Source organism: Pelobates fuscus, chromosome 5 (assembly GCF_036172605.1).
Source record: "Pelobates fuscus isolate aPelFus1 chromosome 5, aPelFus1.pri, whole genome shotgun sequence".
NCBI lineage: Eukaryota > Metazoa > Chordata > Amphibia > Anura > Pelobatidae > Pelobates > Pelobates fuscus.
In genome coordinates, this window is record NC_086321.1 from 294,678,446 (window position 1) to 294,703,889 (window position 25,444).

The window sequence follows — 25,444 nt, forward strand, 5'->3', positions numbered from 1 at the left end:
TTGTTACAGTCTTCCATCTGGTCCCCTAGGGGAGTGTCCACCAGATGGGAGACCTGCATAAATACTGGGCAGGTAGCCCTCAGTAAACCAGATTCTGCTTGACCCTCAAAACGAAGTGTCGTCTCGTTATTGGATTGTATGCTGACTGCCAGGAGTGTAAGCGGATTGTATGCTTTTCCTGTTCAGCTATTCCAGGGTTCGTGTGTTTCCAGTTCGGGAGTTGCCAGATTCGTACAGTTTGGAGTTCGGGAGATTGGTGATTGCAGTAGCTGCTGGTTTATCAGAAAGGGGATTATCGCCTAAATGGTTTTTATCCTCTTGTGGGCGAAACGGTCCGTTACGCGGAGTACTACCATTCCCATTATCCCTGCTCTGCACTGAGTAATACTATTCCCATTATCCCTGCTCTGAACTGAGTAATACCATTCCCATTATCCCTGCTCTGACTGAGTACTACCATTCCCATTATCCCTGCTCTGCACTAACAGAGTACTGCCATTCTCTTTATCCCTGCCCTGACTGAGTACTACCATTCCCATTATCCCTGCTCTGCACTGAGTACTGCCATTCTCTTTATCCCTGTGTGGCAGTTGATATATCTGCATCTGTGTGTATTTCTCGCTGCTCAGCAGTCAATGCGGCATCTATGTATACTAAGTCTATGGTTCACATGCTGCACTGGCCAATCACAGCCATGCCATTAGTAGGCATGGCTATGATGGCTTCTAAGGGCACACGAGTCAAACGCTTGTTGATTGGCTGCCCTGCAGCCTTTCATAAAACGCCATTAAATCGCCGAACACCGAACTCCAACCCGAACATACAGTGAAATGTCCGTGTTCGGGTCCGGGGTCCAAAAAACGTAATGTAACTTTACAGTCCGGGTTCACTCAACTAAGTTCTGCCACAGAAAATTGTATGTACCTGTAAGAAGTCTTAACAGGCATCATGATCGCATAGGGTATAAAGGCTATGACACATGGATCCTTCACTATCTGGAAAAAGCCCGCCAAGCATGGGTGAAACGTGTTGATGAGCTGAGGATCTATCTCTTCATTTATTCTGCATCAGCAGTATTGTCCAGCGGTCTGAGATTCCTACGTCCCTCCAGTTGTATTATTCCTTGTGCTGCTATAGCTGCTTCAACGGAAGGGTAACTCAACTGCTCAACTACCTGTGCTGGACTTATTAGTGCCTACAATTTTATACCACTTTTGGATATATTTTTGTATTACTTTGTGTTGTTATATTTTTATTTCCACAAAGACGTTTTTCTATTTTTTATCCCGGTTATAGTAATTTTTGCTACACCAAATCTGCAATATTAAGCTGTGGATAATCATCACCACCTTATTCCTGACAATGAATCAGGTATCCAGTGAATCTATTTTATCAAGACAAATTCACTATCGTGCAGGTGGTAGATCATTAACTTTTCCTTTTTTAACTATTAAGGTTAGATTTTTTTTTTGTTAAGCGCTGACACGTTCTACAAAAATAGCCATACATAGTTTACGCAAACATAAGGCACCAGGCTCTGACGGTTTCTCCATTTTATATTACTCTATATTTGCAGAAGTATTAATATCACTACTTTATTGAATATAATTAAAAACAAAAAAATAAAGGGAACACAAAAATAACACATCCTAGAATGAATTAAATATTCTTCTGAAATTCTTTGTTCTTTACAGTTGAATGTAATGACAACAAAGTCACACAAAAATAAAAAAATGGAAATCAAATTTGTCAACCCATAGAGGTCTGGATTTGGAGTCACACTCAAAATTAAATTGGAAAAAACACACTACAGGCTGATCCAACTTTAAAGTAATGTCCTTAAAACAAGTCAAAATGAGGTCTGGGTGCTGTGACCCTTTTTCACGTAGTGCTGCAATGTAAAACATTCTAAGTCTGCCCTCCGTAACAGACAGCCACTAGAGAGCTTCCGGAATCCAAACTGACTTTTGGTCCGTTATCTGACGCAAGACCTTCAGCGTCAGATTTTCCCCATAGGAAAGCCTTAAAAACAAACCACGCGCATTAGGTCAACCCCGCCGGCCTACGTCGGCGGGGAAGGAGCGTGGGCGGAGTGTGACTCAGCACTGAGGTGTGACAAACTGCCATTTGCCACTGGGCAAGAGGACTGATCGCTAGCCTCCTGCCCTGCCACTATGGCCCTGGAATGTATTGCCCTTTAAGAACTGCATTTGGGCATAATGGATTTTTATAATGCTGTTCCTGGCCCTTTAAATGCTTTGGAACAGTGTTACAACTTTTAAACTGGCACTTCGGATGCAGTCGAAGTGCCGAAGTCGTCGAAGTTGCCGCCATTCGACAAACGAACACGTGGCGGCGCCCATTTTAACCTATTCGAACGCGGTCAGCGGTGTGTGCAGCCAAATCTATGGGACTGTTTGCGGCTACCCAATTGCACGAACACCGCTGACCCGTACCTTCTTCGACACCGCGGCTGGAGACTAAGTCCCATTCGATGATCGTTCAAATGGGACTTAGTCAATTTCTCAGTGTTAAATAGACCGACCGCACAGCCCAAATCCATGGAACTGTTTCGGGCAGGAAAATGTGCTTGCGGTCGGTCATAAAGGACTTCCAGCTACCGTGTTTCCCCGAAAATAAGACCTACCCCGAAAATAAGCCCTAGCCGAATTTTCGGGGTGGGCTGCAATATAAGCCCTACCCCGAAAATAAGACCTAGGCATTTTACCTTTGCGGGCCGGCGGGACTTCCTTCTTCTATGTGGAGGGGGAGGAGCGTTGCGGGTCGCGGCATCGCGCAGCGTGATGACGACGTGCGCAGCGTGATGACGACGTGCGCAGCGCCGTCAGTCTGCCTTCACGGATCTTCAGCGGAAGGATCCATTCCGGGCGGTGAGGCACCCAGTGGTCGGACTCTTTGAACTGTGAGTAGATATTTTATGTCTGGGACTCAATTAATTAAAGGGGGGGTGGATTAATTAAAGGGGGGGTGGATTAATTAAAGGGGTGGTGGATTAATTAAAGGGGTGGTGGATTAATTAAAGGGGTGGTGTATTAATTAGAGGGGGTGGATTAATTAGAGGGGGTGGATTAATTAAAGGGGTGGTGGATTAATTAGAGGGGTGGATTAATTAGGGGGGTGGATTTATTAAAGGGGTGGTGGATTAATTAGAGGGGGTGGATTTATTAAAGGAGGGGTGGATTAATTAGAGGGGGTGGATTTATTAAAGGAGGGGTGGATTAATTAGAGGGGGTGGATTTATTAAAGGGGGGGTGGATTTATTAAAGGGGGGTGGATTAATTAAAGGGGGGGGTTCAATGTACATACCTTTACCGTAAATAAATAAGCCCTACCCTGAAAATAAGCCCTAGTGGTTTTTTTGTGACTAAAATTAATATAAGACCCGGTCTTATTTTCGGAGAAACACGGTAACTCTAACCCCTGGATGGAATTGGCTGAATTTTGGACATGTTTGTAAGTAAAGTGTGCTGATTAATAATATGTGACTGTTATTAATATTGGATGTATAGTTTTGGAGTTATAAAAATGCATACAAATGTATAAGTTTTAGCTTGGAGATAATTGAGTAGATGCAGTAAGAAACTCAATTATCTCCCAAGCAGAGGGGAGGGAATCTGTGGGATGTAACAGTTATCTGGTTGGTTAATGCCTAATTGCCTGTGGGTGTCTCCCTTGCAGGGGAGCACTGCATAAAAGCAGAGTACCTGCCATTAAACATGAGTTCTTCTTCACCCTCAATTAGTGATGCACCGAACTGTTCGCCGGCGAATAGTTCCTGGCGAACAAAGCGTGTTCGGTTCGATCCGCCCCCTATTCATCATCATCATTGACTAAACTTTGACCCTGTGCCTCACAGTCAACAGACACATTCCAGCCAATCAGTAGCAGACTCTCCCTTCCAGACCCTCCCACCTCCTGTACAGCATCCATTTTAGATTCATTCTGAAGCTGCATTCTTAGATAGAGGAGGGAAAGTGCAGCTGCTGCTCATTTAATAGGGAAATGTATAGCTAGGCTAGTGTATTCAGTGTCCACTACAGTCCAGAAGGACTCATCTGATCTCTGCTGTAAGGACAGCACCCCAAAAAGCCCTTTTTAGGGCTAGAACATCAGTCTGCTTTTTTTTTTGTGTGTGTAATCTAATTGCAGTTGCATGCCTGCCTGCCTGCCAGCTTCTGTGTCAGGCTCACAGTGGATACTGTGCCCATTTGCCCAGTGCCACCACTCATATCTGGTGTCACAATAGCTTGCATTTAAAAACAAAAAATTATTTTTCACTGTAATAGATTAATTAGCAGTTAGTTGTCTGCACGCATCTGTGTGTCAGGCCAACAGCGTGTACTCTGCCAGTGTGCACAGTGCTACTCATATCTGGTGGCACAATAGCGTGCATTTAAAAACCCACAAACTTTTTTTCACTGTAATAGATTAAATAGCAGTTATCCCTCTCTTTAAATATCCCCATTAACTCTTTATGTATTCTTTATTCTTTATCTCACCATTTAGATTGGATGTAAATTCCATCAAACAATCCTACTAAGCATATCTATGGATTTTGAATGTCTGAACTAATGAAGGGGGCATCCATTCATGCTTCTGATTTGTGTTGATTTACGATTTATTTGGCTTTATGTGAACGGATACACATTTTCCTTTTCCCCCATTGGTATTTACATCTCTCGGCTACGGCCGAGGTGGAACGCATGTGCGTTCCACCCGCGGAAAGATTACGTATTTGGGAACGCGTCGAAAAGGGAGGATCTCTTCCGGGTAGGTGGAACGCACGTGCGTTCCACAGCGACAACGCGGAAGTCCAAATTTTGAAAAGATGCACAACAGCTGCTATGGGACTCACGGATTGGCAAATTTCGGGCGCGGAATTGAACAGAGGACCTATATAAGAAGAATCAAAGACACTGGACTTTTATTGATGCATTTGTATTTTATTATTGTTTTATATACTTCACTGCTATTTCTCCTGATGAAGTCTAATATTTAGACGAAACGCGTAGAGCTGCTTCATACATTCTGTAACCTGCTTCTTCCATTTACCATCTTTGATGAGCATTTTTACTTCTGAAATTCTGTAAGTTTTTCCATTAAATGTGATTTTTTATATAATTAAGATTTCACACTATGTCCAGTTCTTCTTTTCTTCATGTACTCCTGAGGAATCATACTCCAGGATTTAAAGACATCTGATGGGCTTGAAATACTCCTTTATTTTGTGAGTGTATAATATTCATAGTAGGGACATATACACTAAACGGTGTTGCCCTATGAGTGTTCTCTGCCTTTGTTTTGTCTAGGTGTATCTTGTTTTACAGTTGTCTGCAAGCGTCTGTGTGTCAGGCTCACAGTGGATACTGTGCCCACTTGCCCAGTGCCACCACTCATATCTGGTGGCACAACAGCGTGCATTTAAAAAAAAAAAGTTTTCACTGTTATAGATTGAATAGCAGTTCGTTGTCTGCAAGCGTCTGTGTGCCAGGCCAACAGCGTGTACTCTGCCAACCTCTGCCAGTGCACATTGCCACTCATATCTGGTGTCACAATAGCGTGCATTTAAAAACAAAAAACTTTTTTCACTGTTATAGATTGAATAGCAGTTACTTGTCTTCAAGCGGGTGTGTCAGGCCTACAGCGTTTACTCTGCAAACCTCTGACACTGCACAGTGCCACTCATATCTGGTCTCACAGTAGCTTGCACGCATAGTACCACTAATCAGTGGTGTACTAAGGGGGGGGCGGTCCGCCCCGGGTGCCACTCAGCAGGGGACTGCCAGGCTCTGTACCTCCTGCTCTCCCGCAGCCTGTGTTCTGACTCACACACTGAGCTGCAGGGAGGCTATTTCGGAGTGTACCAGCAGGGGGCGCAGAGCCAGGTTGCTCCCCCGCGGTCACTCTGTACAGATCCCCTGCACCTGCTGCCTGCCTGGGAAGGAGCTGCTGCCCATGCACCCTCCTAAAGGCAAAATGGTAAGTAACTTTTATACCACCCTCCCTGCCCTATACCCCACCCCCCCCCACTGCCATCATAACCCCCTGCCATATACCCCACCCCCCACTGCCCTTATAACCCCCCCTCGCTGCCCTGTATCCCCCTGCCATTATATCACCACCCCCTCCTGCCCTATAGCCCCCTGCCATTAAAACTCCCCTCCCTGCCCTGTAACCCCCTGCCATTATATCACCCCCTGCCCTATACTCCCCTGCCATTATATCACCCCCTGCCCTATACCCCCTGCCATTATATCACCCCCCTGCCCTATACCCCCTGCCATTATACCACCACCCCTGCCCTGTACCCCATGCCATTATACCAACACCACCCTCCCTGCCCTGTACCCCCCTGCCATTATACCACCACCACCCTCCCTGCCCTGTACCCCCCTGCCATTATACCACCACCACCCTCCCTGCCCTGTACCCCCTGCCATTATACCACCACCCTCCCTGCCCTGTAGCCCCTTGCCATTATACCACCACCCTCCCTGCCCTGTACCCCCTGCCATTATACCACCACCCTCCCTGCCCTGTACCCCCCTGCCAATATACCACCACCCTGCCCTGTACCCCCTGCCATTATACCACCACCCTCCCTGCCCTGTACCCCCTGCCCTGTACCCCCTGCCATTATACCACCACCCTCCCTGCCCTGTACCCCCTGCCATTATACCACCACCCTCCCTGCCCTATACCCCCCTGCCATTATACCACCACCCTCCCTGCCCTATACCCCCCTGCCATTATACCACCACCCTCCCTGCCCTATACCCCCCTGCCATTATACCACCACCCTCCCTGCCCTATACCCCCCTGCCATTATACCACCCCCTGCTATTATACCACCACCCTCCCTGCCCTATACCCCCCCGCCATTAAACCACCACCCTCCCTGCCCTATACCCCCCTGCCCCTATATCACCCCCCGCCATTATACCACCACCCTCCCTGCCATATACCCCCCTGACATTATACCACCACCCTCCCTGCCCTATACCCCCTGCCACTATATCACCCCCCCCGCCACTATATCACCCCCCTGCCATTATACCTCCACCCTCCCTGCCCTATACCCCCCTGCCATTATATCACCACCCCCCCTGCCCTAATACCACCACCACCCCCCCCCCCCTGCCCTATACACCCTGCCATTATAACAGTGTACCAGCAGGGGGCGCAGAGCCAGGTTGCTCCCCCGCGGTCACTCTGTACAGATCCCCTGCACCTGCTGCCTGCCTGGGAAGGAGCTGCTGCCCATGCACCCTCCTAAAGGCCAAATGGTAAGTAACTTTTATACCACCCCCCTGCCCTATACCCCACCCCCCTGCCATTATAACCCCCTGCCATATAACCCACCCCCACTTCCATTATAACCCCCCTCCCTGCCCTGTACCCCCTGCCATTATAACCCCCCGGCCATGTACTCCCCTGCCGTTATATCAACCCCCTGCCCTATACCCATCTGCCATTATATCACCCCTATGACATTATATCACCACCACCCCTGCCCTATACCACCACCCTCCCTGCCCTGTACCCCCCTGCCATTATACAACCACCCTCCCTGCCGCCCTATAACCCCCCGCCATTATACCACCACCCTCCCTGCCCTATACCCCCTGCCATTATACAACCACCCTCCCTGCCCTATACCCCCCTGCCATTATATCACCACCCTCCCTGCCCTATACCCCCTGCCATTATATCACCCCCTGCCCTATACCCCCTGCTATTATATCACCACCCCCCCTGCCCTATACCCTCCCTGCCCTATAACCCCCCTGCCATTATACCACCACCCTCCCTGCCCTATAACCCGCCCTGCCATTATACCACCACCCTCCCTGCCCTAACACCCCCTGCCATTATACCACCACCCTCCCTGCCCTATACCCCCGTTCCATTATACCACCACCCGCCCTGCCCTATACCCCCCTGTCATTATACCACCACCCTCTCTGCCCTATACCCCCTGCCATTATACCACCACCCTCCCTTCCCTATACCCCCTGCCATTATACCACCACCCTCCCTTCCCTATACCCCCTGCCATTATACCACCACCCTCCCTTCCCTATGCCCCCACCCTCTCTGCCCTATACCCCCCTGCCATTATACCACCACCCTCCCTTCCCTCTACCCCCTGCCATTATACCACCACCCTCCCTTCCCTATACCCCCACCCTCTCTGCCCTATACCCCCTGCCATTATACCACCACCCTCCCTTCCCTATACCCCCTGCCATTATACCACCACCCCCTTCCCTATACCCCCTGCCATTATATCACCCCCCTTCCCTATACCCTCCGCCATTATATCACCACCCCCCTGCCCTATACCCCTTGCCATTATACCACCACCCTCCCTGCCCTGTACCGCCCCTGCCATTATACCACCACCCTCCCTGCCCTATACCCCCTGCCATTATATAACCACCCTCCCTGCCCTATACCCCCCTACCCTATACCCCCCTGCCATTATACCACCACCATCTCTGCCCTGTACCCCACCCCCGTGCCCTATACCCCCCTGCCATTATATAACCACCCTCCCTGCCCTATACCCCCCTGCCATTATATAACCACCCTCCCTGCCCTATACCCCCCTGCCATTATATAACCACCCTCCCTGCCCTATACCCCCCTGCCATTATATAACCACCCTCCCTGCTCTATACCCCCTTCCCTATACCCCCTGCCATTATACCAACACCCATCTCTGACCTGTACCCCACCCCCGTGCCCTATACCCCCTGCCCTATACCCCCGCCATTATATCACCACCCCCTGCCCTATACCCCTTGCCATTATACCACCACCCTCCCTGCCCTGTACCGCCCCTGCCATTATACCACCACCCTCCCTGCCCTATACCCCCCTGCCATTATACCACCACCCTCCCTGCCCTATACCCCCCTGCCATTATACCACCACCCTCCCTGCCCTATACCCCCCTGCCATTATACCACCACCCTCCCTGCCCTATACCCCCCTGCCATTATACCACCACCCTCCCTGCCCTATACCCCCCTGCCATTATACCACCACCCTCCCTGCCCTATACCCCCTGCCATTATACCACCACCCTCCCTGCCCTATACCCCCTGCCATTATATAACCACCCTCCCTGCCCTATACCCCCCTACCCTATACCCCCCTGCCATTATACCACCACCCCCTGCCCTATACCCCCTGCCATTATATCACCACCCTCCCTGCCCTATACCCCACCACCCCGCCCTATACCCCCTGCCATTATACCACCACCATCCCTGCCCTATACCCCAACCCCCACTGCCATTATACCCCCACCCTCCCTGCCATTATAACCCCCCCGCCATTATACCACCACCCTCCCTGCCCTATACCCCACCCCCCACGGCCATTATACCCCCACCCTTCCTGCCATTATAATCCCCCCTGCCCTATACCCCCACCTCCCTGCCCTATACCCCCACCTCCCTGCCCTATACCCCCGCCATTATACTCCCACCCCTTTACCCCCAAACCCCCTGCCTTATACTCCCACCTCACTGCCATTATAACCCTCCTGCCATTATACTCCCACCCCTCCTGCCTTATACCCCACCTCACTGCCATTATAACCCCAGAGCAGCCACCAAATGGTGAAACAGACCCTGCTGATCCTGCACCCTCCTTAATGGTAAGGTACTACTATACCCCCCCCCGCCCTATAACCCCCCTGCCCTATATCCCCCAACCTCTGTGCCATTATACCCTCACCCTCCCTGTCCTATTCCCCCATGCAATATCACACACGAAGTCCCAGACCCCAATCTACTCCGACCCACCCAGGAACATACAACACATTACACATAGACACATTACACACAGGCTCACATTCACAAATTACATATGCAGTCACACACAATGCACATACATACGCTGTCAAACAAACACATTTTTTTACACAAGGGACAAGGACAGATATATTCTGGGAGGCAGTGAGGGTAGTGCGCGCCCTGCAGTGAACCAGCAGCTGGGATAAGATGGCATCGTCATCACTACTGGGAGCACAAGTGAGCTGTGCAGGAAGAGTGCCCAGCAGCAACCGTTAATCACCATGGGGAAGATCCAAGAGCAAGGTAGGGAAGCTGGGTGGACATCTTAATTACTAAATGTGTGTAAGAATGTGATTTTTGTGTGTGTATCTCTGTCGTTAAGTGTGTGTTTATTGTGATTGTGTGTCTGTGATTAGGTGTATGTCTGGGATTGTGTGTGTATTTATATACACACACATCCACAGATGTACAAGTCTGTGTGCATATACATGTGTATGTGTTTAGTAGATAGCTCCCTTATTTGGTGTCCTTAAATATGTCAATCCCACATAAGGATAACAAATACGGGAGTTATCTACTAAACAACTGAAAGATTAAAATTAAGTAAAAGGCTTTTAAATTTTGATCTTTTAGCAGTTTAGTAGATAATTCCCTAAATTAATGCTCTTATGTGAGATTTCCATATTTAAATATGCCAAATTAGGGGGGCGTGGCCAACCGAGCAACAGAGAAGACGTGTTTATACAGAGCTCTGTCCCAGATAGCAGAAAAAGCCGCTTTAAACACGAAAACTAAAAACCCAAACACGCTGAGAGCCAATCGCCCTCGCACGGAAGGTAATATGGGGCGAAAGAACAAAAAATCTCGCCATCCAGAGGCTCCAAAATTGCAAGATATAAGATTATCCTTTGAGAGGCCTACACCGCGGGCCCAAGCCAAAATGGCGCCCGACCCGCCTAGCGAGGATGAGGCCTTGGAGAATTACCAAGAGGAGGAAGACGCCCAGACCACACAGTCGGAGGAGACCTCCTGTAATGAGTCTGAATCAGAGGAAGACTCCTCACCGGCTACAAAGAGAGACATTAAAAACCTCCTGCTGGATATGCGGCGGGTGTGGAGGGCTGACCTCCTAGACACTCGCACGGAAATAGGGACCCTCAAACAGCGGGTCGCAGTGCTCGAAACCAAAGAAGCAACTACTGCCCAGAGTATGCAAGAGTCTCACAACAATCTGCAAGCACTAGCAGACCAAGTACAGAAACTTACCAAGTCGATGTTAGTGATGGAGTCCAGACACAGGAGGAGGAACATCCGCCTCCGCGGCATTCCGGAGCATATTGAGGGAGACGCTGTACTGCCTTTCCTTCGATGCTTCATGGCCCCGCCAGGCATAGGAGGTAATACGAGCTCAGAAACACTGACATCAGCGTTCCGGGTCCGTAAAGCGGCAGCTGCCCCAAGAGACGTGATTGCCGCGACTAGAGACATTATAACCCGATCCGCAATCATGGCCAAGTCGAGAGAGCTGGGCACCATTCACTTTGAAGACTGTGAGATAGCCATATACGGAGACCTCCCTTTTGCCGTCCTTGCAGTCAAGAGACAGCTGATACCGGTGGCCAGACAGCTGAGAGAGGCGCGGATTAGATACCGGTGGGGAGCGGACGGCTCTCTACTAGTAGCACAGGGTAACGACCTACTTACCCTCTCATCCCCTGAGAACAAAGAAACTTTCCTCCAAAAACTGACAGCTACCTCAATACTACCTGCGAATGTCCAGAAGCCAGGGATAGGTGCACAGGGACTCCCCAGAATTCACCCGTTAAACCCACAAGCTCGACCCCTGGCTAAACCACGTCTCCTGTAGCTACACATCGCTCATAGCGGTCCTCTAAGACCGCCAGCTACTTGACAACGGGACATAATACCTGCCCAACATTCCACAGTCCATAATTATGAACCCATAACAAAATTAAAAACACAATCATATTGACCACCTGTTAGCCCCCAACCAGAGAATATCCACTTAGCTTTAAGTTACTGAATACCCTTCAGTTAAATGTTTTATATTACATGCTAGTACTAGGAGTGTCACACACCTCACCCAAGAGACTGCCTTTTGTAGAGACTACACAAACCGGGTACAATCCTACTTGTTGGCTCTTAAGCATTTAGTTCACCAGCCTATATTCCTTAATGCACGTGTACTACAGAGTTAATAGTGTTCACCACACGTACATGCCTGCTACTGAGCAGAGTCCTAGAAGCTAACATGTATAGACCACATTGCACACTGATATGTCGCTACCTAACTATGTATTGATATACAAGTTGGCTATACTATATGTTGTTTATGGTACATATCTAATCCTATCGCCTTATACCTTGACATATGGTTTATCATACTCTACCACACACCACACCTAATGAGACTTCGCAGAGACCACACATAAGGGCAACAGATCTCCTTCTTAGATCTTAAGTATTTGACCCACACATGCTCCGATTTGTATGCCTAGATGCGTATGTAACACTGTGTTAAAGACGGTCTCTCCTAGTCTATGCAAACTACTGAGCAAGGTCCAAGAGTCTATCACACATAGCCCACAATGCTCACTGAGATGTCGTGGCCTAAATATGCTTTGATAAATACGCTTTGATAAACATGCTTTGATATATATGTTAAATATGCTATATGTTGCATATGTTCTATACATATGTTTTATTCTTACCTTTTGTAACCTCATACCTTGACGCAGATATTTTTTGGAATTGGAAACTCCAATAAAATACAAATTTTAAAAATAAATATGCCAAATTAGGGTGCTCTTTAGATCTAAATATGGCAATCTCACATAGGGATATCAAATAGAGGAGTTATCTGCTAAACAAAGATCAAAGTTTAGAGGTGTCAGCCAGCGCAGAACAGGAAATCTGGGTGGCTAGTATGAATTCTATGCAAATGTGTTGTCTGATTGTGTGTATATATTTGTGTATGTGTATATGTGCATACATCTTAGCATTTTGCCAACACTACACACAAGCACACCACTGCATTCAAACAACACTACAAACAAACACACCTTTAAAACATCACCATGTTTTTTATATAACCACACCACTGCCCTATACTGCCAACACTACACACAAATGCATGCCTGCATTCAAACGCCAACACTACACACCCCTACATTCACTCACACATTTTCCCAACATTCATTGTAAAAAAATGTGGGTGTTTTTTTTTAAATTTCAAAGGGGAGGAGGGGGGTTCCATAAGGAGGATCCGCCCCGGGTGCCAAATGCTCTAGGTACACCCCTGCAACTAATCCCCCCAAAAATGACAGGCAGGCCACCCCGCAGGGGCCATCGTGGTCGTGGTGCTGTGATTCCCTTTTGCCCTAGAATAATGCCCAGTTTACAGAGGCCACGTACCCTGAGCTTGAAAAGTTCTGAGAACATAGTTGACTGGCTAACACAGGACACCCAATTTTCTACAGCTTCGGCTCGGAACCTTGACGCACCATTCTCCTCCAGCTTAGCTTCGGGCACCTCTCAAGATACCACTCGGCCGCCTGCTGCCACCACCAACACTAGCACCACAGCCGCTTCACTTGGTATGTCAGAGGAGTTATTTACACATCAGTTTGAAGAAATGAGTGATGCGCAACCATTATTGCCAGAGAATGTAGATAACAGAGATAGGTCTCAGGCAGGCAGCATTACACACAGGGCCGGCCTTAGGGGTGTGCGAGCTGTGCGGCCGCACAGGGCGCCATGGAGCAGGGGGCGCCGTGGATTTAAAAAAAAAAAAAAATTTTTTTTTTTTTTAAAAAAAAATTGCAGCGGGGGCGGAGCTTACCGTGCGGCGGGGGCGGAGCTTACCGTGCGGCGGGGGCGGAGCTAAAAGCGCCGGAAAACTGCTGCAGGGGAAGCAGGAAGGAGTCCCTGCTTCCCCACCAAACAGTCACCAGGAGCTGCACTGCCTCCACAATGAACTCCACAGGTAACTGTGGGATTGTCAGGTGAGTGTGACTCTCTGCCTGTGTGTATTACTGTCTGTGTGTGTATGACTGTCTGCCTGTTTGTGTGTGTCTGTGTGTATGACTGTCTGCCTGTGTGTGTGTGTCTGTGTGTATGACTGTCTGCCTGTGTGTATTACTGTCTGTGTGTGTATGACTGTCTGCCTCTGTGTGTCTGTGTGTATGACTGTCTGCCTCTGTGTGTGTCTGTGTGTATTACTGTCTGCCTCTGTGTGTGTCTGTGTGTATTACTGTCTGTGTCTGTGTGTATGACTGACTGTCTGCCTGTGTGTGTCTGTGTGTGTGAGACTGTCTGCCTGTGTGTGTCTGTGTGTATTACTGTCTGCCTCTGTGTGTGTGTCTGTGTGTATGACTGTCTGCCTCTGTGTGTATGACTGTCTGCCTCTGTGTGTATGACTGTCTACCTCTGTGTGTCTGTGTGTATGGCTGTCTGCCTCTGTGTGTCTGTGTGTATGGCTGTCTGCCTCTGTGTGTATGGCTGTCTGCCTCTGTGTGTCTGTGTGTATGGCTGTCTGCCTCTGTGTGTCTGTGTGTATGGCTGTCTGCCTCTGTGTGTATGGCTGTCTGCCTCTGTGTGTCTGTGTGTATGGCTGTCTGCCTCTGTGTGTCTGTGTGTATGGCTGTCTGCCTGTGTGTGTCTGTGTGTATGACTGTCTGCGTGTTTGTCTGTGTGTATGACTGTCTGCGTGTTTGTCTGTGTGTATGACTGTCTGCGTGTGTCTGTGTGTATGACTGTGTATTACTGTCTGCCTCTGTGTGTGTCTGTGTGTATTACTGTCTGTGTCTGTGTGTATGACTGACTGTCTGCCTGTGTGTGTCTGTGTGTGTGTGAGACTGTCTGCCTTTGTGTGTCTGTGTGTGTGTGTATGACTGTCTGCCTGTGTGTGTGTGGATGTCTTCCTGTGTGTGTGTGTGTATGGCCGTCTGACTCTGTGTGTGTGTGTGTGTGTGTGTCACATACAACCAATACACGCATATCACACACTGTTAATACACCCATTACAAATATCACACATAGCATACATATCACACACAGTCATCACACCTACTATCACATACACAGACAACACAAACATTACAGCATACATGGATGACGGGGGGGGGGAGGGGGGGGCGCTGTGAAGATTTTTCGCACAGGGCGTCAAAATGCCTAAGGCCGGCCCTGATTACACACATGGACGTACGGTGTGATGATGATGATGTTGTACCCACTGCTGCTTCCTTTGCTGAGTTGTCAGATACAAGTGAAGCGGTTGATGATGACGATGCGTCCATGGATGTCACGTGGGTGCCCGCACGGCAAGAAGAAGAACAGGACGAAAGTTCAGATGGGGAGACAGAGAGGAGGAGGAGGAGACGAGTTGGAAGCAGGGGACGGTCGTCGCAAGGAGCTAGTGGCACAGTCAGACAGCATGTATCGGCACCCGGGGTCAGCCCGACAGCACACCAATCAACACATGCTGTGTCCACCACCCGAATGCCGTCATTGCAGAGCTCAGCAGTGTGGCATTTTTTTTTGTGTGTCTGCCTCTGACAACAGCGATGCCATTTGCAACCTGTGCCAAAAGAAACTGAGTCGTGGGAAGTCCAACACCCACCTAGGTACAACTGCTTTGCGTAGGCACATGATCGCACATCACAAACGCCTATGGGATCAACACATGAGTACAAGCAGCACACAAACTCAAAGCTCCCATCCTCCTCCTGGTCCAGCATCTTCAGCCACGTTAACCACTGCTGTCCTCCTTGCACCCTCTCAACCATCCGCCACTCTGTCTCTCGCCTTGAGCAGTTCCCGCTCATCTGCCCACAGTCAGGTGTCTGTCAAGGACATGTTTGAGCGTAAGAAGCCAATGCCAGAAAGTCACACCCTTGCCCAGCGTCTGACAGCTGGCTTGTCTGAACTATTATCCCGCCAGCTTTTACCATACAAGCTGGTGGAGTATGAGGCGTTCAAAAAATTTGTGGCTATTGGGATACCGCAGTGGAAGGTACCCGGACAAAATTTCTTTGCACAAAAGGCAATCCCCAACCTGTACTCGATTGTGCAAAAGGAAGTAATGGCATGTCTGGCACACAGTGTTGGGGCAAGGGTCCATCTGACCACTGATACCTGGTCTGCAAAGCATGGTCAGGGCAGGTATATCACCTACACTGCGCATTGGGTAAACCTGCTGACTGCTGCCAAGCATGGAATGCATGGCTCTGCAGAGGAGTTGGTGACACCGCCACGACTTGCAGGCAGGCCTGCTGCCACCTCCTCTACTCCTCCTACTCCATCCTCTTCCATAACCTCCTCGGCTGTGTCCTCTTCTGCTGCTGCGTCTTGCTCCACATCATCGGCACCCCCCCAGCTCCCCAGGTACTATTCCACATCCCGGATACAGCAGTGTCACGCCATCTTGGGTTTGACTTGCTTGAAAGCAGAGAGTCACACCGGACAAGCACTCCTGTCCGCCCTGAACGCACAGGTGGAAAAGTGGCTGACTCCCCAGCAACTGGATATCGGCAAAGTGGTTTGTGACAACGGAACAAATTTGTATGGTGGCATTGAAGTTGGGCATGTTGCGAAACAACATGCCAGTGAGGCGCTTGATTTGCGACAGCCTGACACATTGGAATTCAACACTCCTAATGTTCGACCGCCTGCTCCAACAAGAAAAAGCCGTTAATGAATATTTGTATGACCGGGGTGCTAGGACAGCCTCTGGGGAGCTGGGAATTTTTTTGCCTGTAGGCTCATGCGTCCTTTTGAGGAGGTGACAAACCTAGTCAGTCGCACCGAAGGCACCATCAGCGACATCATACCATTTGTTTTCTTCCTGGAGCATGCCCTGCGAAGAGTGCTGGATCAGGCCGTAGATGAGCGTGAAGAGGAAGAGTTGTGGTCACCATCACCACCAGAAATAGCCTTATCAGCATCGCTTGCTGGACCTGCGGCAACGCTGGAAGAGGATTGTGAGGAAGAAGAGTCAGAGGAGGAATGTGGCTTTGAGGAGGAGGAGGAAGACCAACCACAACAGGCATCCCAGGGTGCTCGTTGTCACCTATCTGGTACCCGTGGTGTTGTACGTGGCTGGGGGGGGGAAGAACATACCTTCGTTGACATCAGTGAGGAGGAGGAACGGGAAATGAGTAGCTCGGCATCCAACCTTGTGCAAATGGGGTCTTTCATGCTGTCGTGCCTGTTGAGGGACCCTCGTATAAAAAGGCTGAAGGAGAACGACCTGTACTGGGTGTCCACGCTACTAGACCCCCGGTATAAGCAGAAAGTGGCTGAAATGTTACCAAATTACAACAAGTCGGAAAGGATGCAGCATTTGCAAAATAAATTAAAAAGTATGCTTTACACAGCGTATAAGGGTGATGTCACAGCACAACGGGAATCTAACAGGGGAAGAGGTGAAAGTAATCCTCCTCCTCCCACGACCACGCTGGCAAGGACAAGACGCTTTAAAGACGTGTAGTTGATGGAGGACATGCAGAGCTTTTTAAGTCCTACGCATCGCCACAGCCCTTCGGGATCCACCCTCAGAGAACGACTCGACCGACAGGTAGCAGACTACCTCGCCTTAACTGCAGATATCGACACTCTGAGGAGCGATGAACCCCTTCACTACTGAGTGTGCAGGCTTGACCTGTGGCCTGAGCTATCCCAATTTGGGATAGAACTTCTGGCCTGCCCCGCTTCAAGTGTCCTGTCAGAAAGGACCTTCAGTGCAGCAGGAGGTATTGTCACTGAGAAGAGAAGTCGCCTAGGTCACCTTTATTAAGATGAATGAGGGATGGATCCCGAAGGGACTGACAGTGGGCAATACATTCGACTAAAAAAGGCCTGATGAGATGAGCTGCCTTGGGCTAAAAATGGTGACCCTATGTAGGAGGAACAGTTCCTATTCTGCTCTGTGTCAGTGTGTATCAGGGTCTCTGAGGACAGGTGTCAATCCATATCTGCCAAGTGACCCTATGTAGGGGGAACAGTTCCTATTCTGCTCTGTGTCAGTGTGTATCAGGGTCTCTGAGGACAGGTGTCAATCCATATATGCCAAGTGACCCTATGTAGGAGGAACAGTCCCTATTCTGTTCTGTGTCAGTGTGTATCACGGATCCTTAGGATAGGTGCCAATCCATATCTGCCAAGTGACCCTATGTAGGGGGAACAGTCCCTATTCTGCTCTGTGTCAGTGTGTATCAGGGTCCCTGAGGACAGGTGTCAATCCATATTTGCCAAGTGACCATATGTAGGGGGAACAGTCCCTATTCTGCTCTGTGTCACAGTCCAGGTGTTAGTCCCCTTGAAAAACAACTTTTCCATCACTATTGTGGGCAGAAAGAGTCCCTGTGGGTTTTAAAATTCGCCTGCCCATTGAAGCCACGTTTGAGGAAGTTTGTGTTTGCGAACCGAACATTTTATGTTCGCGACATCACTACCCTCAATCTAGAGTCCTGTCTCTTGGACTCTCTTGGGGGAATTGCTATATCACTACAAGGGATTGCTATGCTCTGCATGCTCCCTTGGATAATCACTTCTAAGCTCTTGTAAGGGCTTGTTCCTGCTTCACTCTCTTGGAGGAGAGGATCACCCACTGGAAACTGGACCTTGTCGTAGGTCCAGGGTGGGTAGGAGTCGGCGAGACCCCAACCAAGCTGCGGCGGTTCGTGGAGTCTGCCGTGGTTGTGGTGCCTGCGGAGCGCTTGGAGCCCTCTGTAAGCGCTAGGAGCATCCTTCAATCCTCGCTAGGAGCATCCTTCAATGGAGGTACCCAGTCGGGGTGCCAGGTGATCCGTTACATGAGGGACATCATGAAGCGCTGGATTTAGGTAAGTGGGTTTTAACCTATAGGAACTGTAAAGGTCATTCCCATAGGGTTTGAGACAAATACCAAACTAAATGGAAAACTGCAATTATTTTCTGCTTTGTGCTTGCCACAGAAATAATTATTGAGTCTATGAATTTGTTACAATTTATAAATGTCATATATAGGTCACACTTCCTGCTTCTGACCCAATACTGTGGACTCACAATTCCTTCCAAATGTGTCAGACAACACAAATCACATTTAATAGCAATATGATATAGTGCAATAATTATTTATGCATACCGGTGGGTGTGGTTTGCTGGCTATGTGCAATGGGTGTGTGAGGTTTGCTGACTGTATGTAGTGTGTGATGAATGCTGGCTGTGTGTTATGCGTGTGTATATACATGAGGTTTGCTGATTGTGTGGAATGTTTTCAAAAATCCAATTGTCCAAATGACTAAAGTTGCAGCCAGTATCTGCATATATAAGCCATATTGAGTTCCTATAGCTTTCAAAGAATGTTAGAATTATAAAAAAAACAATCCTGAAAAAGTTTATATTTTACATGGGTGAGACTATTTATGCCTACCAACACAAATAAAAATGCTGCAATAAATATATATAAAAGAAAGATTTTTAACACAGGAGTATAGAGAGGGAAAGGGAACAGATTGCAGATGGTCCCAAATTAGTGGAAATATAAACCAAACAAGGTTTATTATTTAAATTAGTATAAAACATAACCTTTATTATATAAATTGATAAAAGAAATTCCTACTACACCAGTGAATTGTCGTGAATTATTCCACCAATTTAAGATTACATCTTAGACAGAGTCTCCACCTACTGGAAATTAGTGGAAACTACTGAACAACGATTATATTAGACTTCGTCTTAGAGCGGAGTCAGTATAGTTACTGAGCGGGTAAATTAATCTCTTAGTCTGCCTAACTTTGATTATATGGTAAAAATCAAAGTTAACTGTATCGATGTTGCAAAAACCTCCGTGTCTATCGGGCTTGGATACTGAGCAGGTGAGTTTATCACACTCTCTGTGCTTTGCTGTGGAGCCTTGGTATAGAAACATTGCGAGTGAGTGTACCTTTTAGTCTGCCTTAATTTTACGATATGGTTTTGAATCAAATCACGCAGAACTAAAGAGAGTTTAAATGGAACAGCAATTCCATGAACTCAGTACCTCGTTGGTAGGGCTGTCTCTCAATCAGTCAGGATTTGGTATTATGGTATTGATTAAGTCTGCTAGTGACTGAAAGGATTAAATGAAGCAACACTATAAAACATTCAGTAACACACTCTAGAGCCACGGGAAACAAAATATAAAAGGCATTTGGAAGGGATCCAGTTTCCAAGTGTGCAGGCTATTATACAATGTCAGTTGATAAATTGTGTCTATTATAGTATGACTTTAAATGACTGAATTAGGAACACAAAAGCCAATATTGTAAATAAGAACAGTTTCAGTGTCAAGGAAACTATTACTGTTTAAAATCTCACACTTAAATCAATTAAGTAGATATGTTGATAATGCTCACAGTTGCTAATCTGTGTCTTCGAGGGCACCCCTTAAACAAATGCCTGTCTCTGGGTAGTCTCGGGTAGGTCCCACCCTTCACCAACCCCCAACTTAAAGGGACACTCCAGGCACCCAGACCACTTCTGCCCATTGAAGTGGTCTGGGTGCCAACTCCCACTACCCTTAACCCTGCAACTGTAATTATTGCAGTTTTCATAAAGGAGCGGGGGCGACCCGAAACCACCACCGAGGGACCTTGGAGGGGGTCTCAGGTAAGTCACTGAAGGGGTTTTCACCCCTTCAGCAACCGGGGATGGGTGGTGGGAGGAAGACGGATTGTTTTCCTGGCACTGGAGAGTCCCTTTAAGTATTTGGTAATCGCTTAAAAATAATTGCAACAGGAATTAAGGTAGTGGAAAGAACATTCGTGGTCAATTTTCGTGTGCCAGAATGCACTCTGAAAATGCGATGATTGTTGGCAACTCAAATAGTTGCAGAGTTTAAATTAGATTGCCAGTAGTTACATGTGGAGTTAGGTAGCATCCAACTGTGCGTCTGTCAGTACCCCTGATGTGCGTTTCACCTATGGCTCATCAATAGATATACAACTATAAGATTTGTTAGCCATCTAAATGCTTTCTAAAAGCTGGATACGCAAATTATAACCTTTACATACAAAATAAAATCTATGAACATTTGCTAGTTTAAATGCCTTGGTAGCTGGTGGTCTAGTAAGTGAGCATTTGGTCTGCACCTCCACATGCAGTCCCATGCTGTCCTGCCACTCAGTGAGTCAGAGCATGCTAGGAATCTCATGAGAGAGCAATTACTGTGTTTTGCACCTGCTGGTGGTATATGCCACACACTCCCTGTCTCTGCCAAAAACTGCCTGCCTGGGGGGGGCGGGGCATGACCGCCATACTCAGCATCCATGCGGCTGGTGAGCTCCCTATTAATCAGACTATAAATAAGCTCACCATCGATTTATCAGCTCCGGCCGCAGCTTCGAGATGCAGAAAAGCTACCAGATACTTACCGGCGCATCAGTGTGCCCTGGAGGACTGGAGAACAGACCAAGTAAAATTATGACCTTGCAAGACCTGAGTGGAAGTGATGGCTGACATCCCTGTTCGGTAGCAAGAAGACGCAGCAGTGGTTTGGGTCCCATTTCCAGGGTTATCCTGGTCTCCACTAGCTGGCAACTCATAGCAGCAAAATTTTCTCTGCCTGCACTAGCCCAGTACAAGCAACAGCTGCACTAGTTGGTGGCAATACTTACCCCATGTAAGCATGAGAGAAAGCCACCCATTTAAACAGAGCAAACCTGTCAGTGACTGGAGGAGCTCGCAGATAATTTCTGGGCTGCCTTGGAGGCACATCAGACGGCTGTAGCGGTACTTACCTTATCCGGGGGCCGGACGCGGTCCTCTCTTCAAGCCGCGCGCGGTCCTGCGGCTGCACGAGCCGCGCGCGGTTCGTCCGACTGTTCTGACAGGAAGGCGGGCAGTGACCGCGAGAAGCGGTCACGTGTCCCGCCTGCAGCTAAGAGCGCGCCGCGAATCTCGGGCGCGCTCTTAAAGAGACAGTGGGAGCCTAAATTGCAAAAAGGCTCCCATTGGCTCCTGTCATGCCAATCACCCCATACACTTACCTGTTGGGGGAGTGGAAGTGACAGGAGCCAATCACATTAGTTTGAAGGCTACTTATACTTACCCTTTTCCCTTAGTTCCTTGCCCTATCGTGGTTTCTGCTACAGTTCCCTTTAGTGCTTGTTGTGTTCAGTTGTGTTTCTCCGTATTTGACCTTGGCTTTGTATTCTGACTTCGTTTTCGCTTTATCCTATTCTGTACTGTTTGCCGGCTTGCTGATTCCTGTGTACCAGTCCCCGGCTAGTTTTCGTTTACGCTGTCTCTTTGTGCCCTTGACCTCGGATCGTTCCTGACTCTGTCTTATCCTATTACGTCGAGTCCGGCCACTCTAAGGTCCGGTAGACGTATCTCTCCTCTGTACTGTCATCTGTTAGGGCTGGATCCTGCGTGTAGGGGTATATACTCGTTACATTACGATAGGGCCATGGACCCCGCAGATTTAGCTCAACAGATGGCGACCCATGAGGCTAGATTTGTAGAGCAGGATCACCGTATGGATCAAATAGCTCAGGCTCTCCAGACGCTCTTAGCTAGAACCATTCCAGCAACCGCACCTAACCCTCCTGCACCCCTGCTTCCTGAAGTATCGACTATGCCTAACGCTACAGCACATTTAACGCCTCCTCCTAGGTATGGAGGGGATTCTAAGACATGCAGAGGGTTCATTAACCAAATAGAGTTTCATTTTGAAATGTATCCACGTTCATTTCCCACAGAGAGGTCTAAAGTTGGGTTCTTTATGCACCAACTTACCGACAAAGCACTTGAATGGGCAAACCCTATTTGGGAGGCTAATGGACCTATGGTGCATAACTTTCACAGTTTCCTAACAGCTTTTCGCAGAACTTTTGATACTATGAAAAGGTCTAAGAATGCCGCTAGAGCATTAATGAGGGTTAAACAGGGTTCTAGGTCTGTGGCTGATTACGCTATACAGTTTCGTACCCTTGCCTCACAGGTCGATTGGACCAATAATGGGTTAACTACGGCCTTCATGGAAGGTTTATCAGACTCTATATTGGATGAGGTAGCAGCTAAGGAGCTTCCTATTGCCTTAGAGGACCTTATTGACTACCTCATCGATATAGATAATAGGATTCGTGACAGGCTCTATACTAAGAACAGGAATAGACGTTTTGTTACACCTATTCAACCCAGAGTTAATATACCGGAGAGTGTTAAAGTACCTGAAGAGGAACCTATGCAATTAGGGGTTGCCAAACTCTCAGATACTGAGAAATTACATAGGAGAAGGGAGGGACTCTGCCTATATTGTGGTAAGAGAGACCATATGGTAAAGGAGTGTCCTCTGCTCCCGGAAAACTCTCGCACCTAAGACCTTATAGGGGACTGGCCTTGGGTGTGATTTCTAAGTCTCCTACTTTGCCTCCTAACCGACTGCTTCTCCCTGTTTCTTTACATATGGGAGAGAGTTGTATAGTTGAAAACATAGACGCCCTGGTTGATTCTGGGGCAGCCGAGAACTTTATAGACTCTGGTTTTGTAAAGAGAAACAATATTCCCATCAGAGAGAAGGAGATACCCTTGGCCGTTGAGGCCATAGATGGTAGACCATTGATATCTCCTGTTGTTACTCACGAGACTGCACCGCTACACATGTACACAGGGGTTCTACACTATGAAACCATTCGGTTCCAGGTCATCACCTCTCCCTCTTCACAGTTGGTGTTAGGGTATCCATGGTTACGTGCCCACAATCCCATTTTTGACTGGGAGACAGGGCAGATAAAATCATGGAGTGAAGCCTGCCATGAGTCATGTACTATTGAAGTCACGCCTGTGAATTCTATTAACGTTCCTACTGTTCCTCCTTTATCTACGACTATACCCTCTCAGTATTTAACTTTAAAGACTGTCTTTGATAAAAGAGAGGCTGACAAATTACCGCCTCACAGACCCTACGATTGTGCTATTGATTTGTTGCCTGGTACTATACCTCCTAAGGGCAGGGTGTACCCCCTATCGGTTCAAGAAAACCGTGTCATGGAGGAGTACATTAAAGAGTCATTAGACAAGGGATTTATTAGAAGATCCTCTTCTCCGGCTGGAGCGGGGTTCTTCTTTGTATCAAAGAAAGAAGGTGATTTAAGACCTTGCATTGATTATAGAGGTCTTAACAAGATCACCATCAAAAATGCTTACCCTATACCTCTAATAACAGAATTGTTTGACAGGCTCAAACATGCTACGGTATTCACCAAATTAGATCTTAGAGGAGCATACAATTTGATACGTATTAAAAAGGACCACGAATGGAAGACAGCCTTTAACACTCGGTCAGGTCATTATGAGTATACCGTCATGCCATTTGGGCTTTGCAATGCCCCAGCAGTGTTCCAAGAATTTATTAATGATGTCTTAAGGGATTTTATTCACTCATTTGTTATTGTGTACTTGGATGACATTTTAATATATTCTACAGACATTCACGCTCATCACAGACATGTTACAACAGTTCTGAAGACCCTTCTTGCTAATGGTCTTTATTGCAAATTAGAAAAATGTCTATTCGACCAGTCCGAGGTCCAGTTTTTAGGGTATTTGATTTCCGCCGAGGGTTTTCGGATGGATCCCCAGAAGCTCGCTGCAGTCATAGAATGGCCTCTGCCGCAAGGTCTGAAAGCCATCCAGCGTTTTCTGGGGTTCTCTAATTATTATAGACGTTTTATCAAAGGTTTTTCGTCTATAGTAGCGCCTATAACTCGTATGACTAAAAAGGATGGCAATACACGTGTCTGGTCTACTGAGGCACTTCAGGCTTTTGACTTTCTTAAGACTACGTTCGCCTCTGCCCCTATTTTACAGCATCCTGTCCCCTCATTGCCATATATACTTGAGGTTGATGCTTCCGATATAGGGGTAGGTGCTGTCTTATCCCAAAGAGAGTCTCCTGACAAGCCATTGCATCCTTGTGGCTTCTTTTCTAAACAAATGTCCAAGGCAGAGAGGAATTATGATGTGGGTAATCGCGAACTCCTTGCTATCATTTTAGCACTCAAAGAATGGAGACATTTGCTAGAAGGAACTAAGGATCCTATTCTCATATTTACAGATCATAAGAACCTATCCTACCTTAGCGAAGCTAAAAGATTGTCTTCAAGGCAGGCTAGGTGGTCACTGTTCTTGTCTCATTTTAATTATATAATCACCTATAGGCCAGGTGACCGGAACACTAAAGCGGACGCTCTGTCCAGACAATTCGAGACTATTGACAAACAGGAGATTGATGTCACTCCTGTCATTCCCCCAGACAGGATAATAGCAACTACTATATTGTCTATTTCCTCGTCCCTCTTGCAGGCCATACAAGCGAAACAAGGCATGGCACCCAGCGAGAGGCCTAATGATAAATTGTTCGTTGACATTCCCGAGAGACGGGATATTCTGTCACTTTATCACGATACTAAGACTGCTGGACATCCTGGTATTTCCAAAACAGTGTCAGCCGTTTCTCGGTATTTCTGGTGGGATACCTTACGTAAGGATGTTACTGACTATATAAGTGCTTGTACTACTTGTGCATGTATGAAAACCTCTCGTAGAGTTCCTTGTGGGCTGTTGCATCC

The 25,444-nt window shown here is 47.8% G+C and overlaps 1 protein-coding gene across 3 annotated transcripts in view; it reads right to left on the minus strand.

Moving 5' to 3' along the window:
• Nucleotides 1–25,444, minus strand: part of LOC134611518 (N-acetyllactosaminide beta-1,3-N-acetylglucosaminyltransferase 3-like) — a 192,393-nt gene that overhangs the window by 18,632 nt on the left and 148,317 nt on the right. The gene's annotated exons all lie outside the window — the stretch shown is intronic.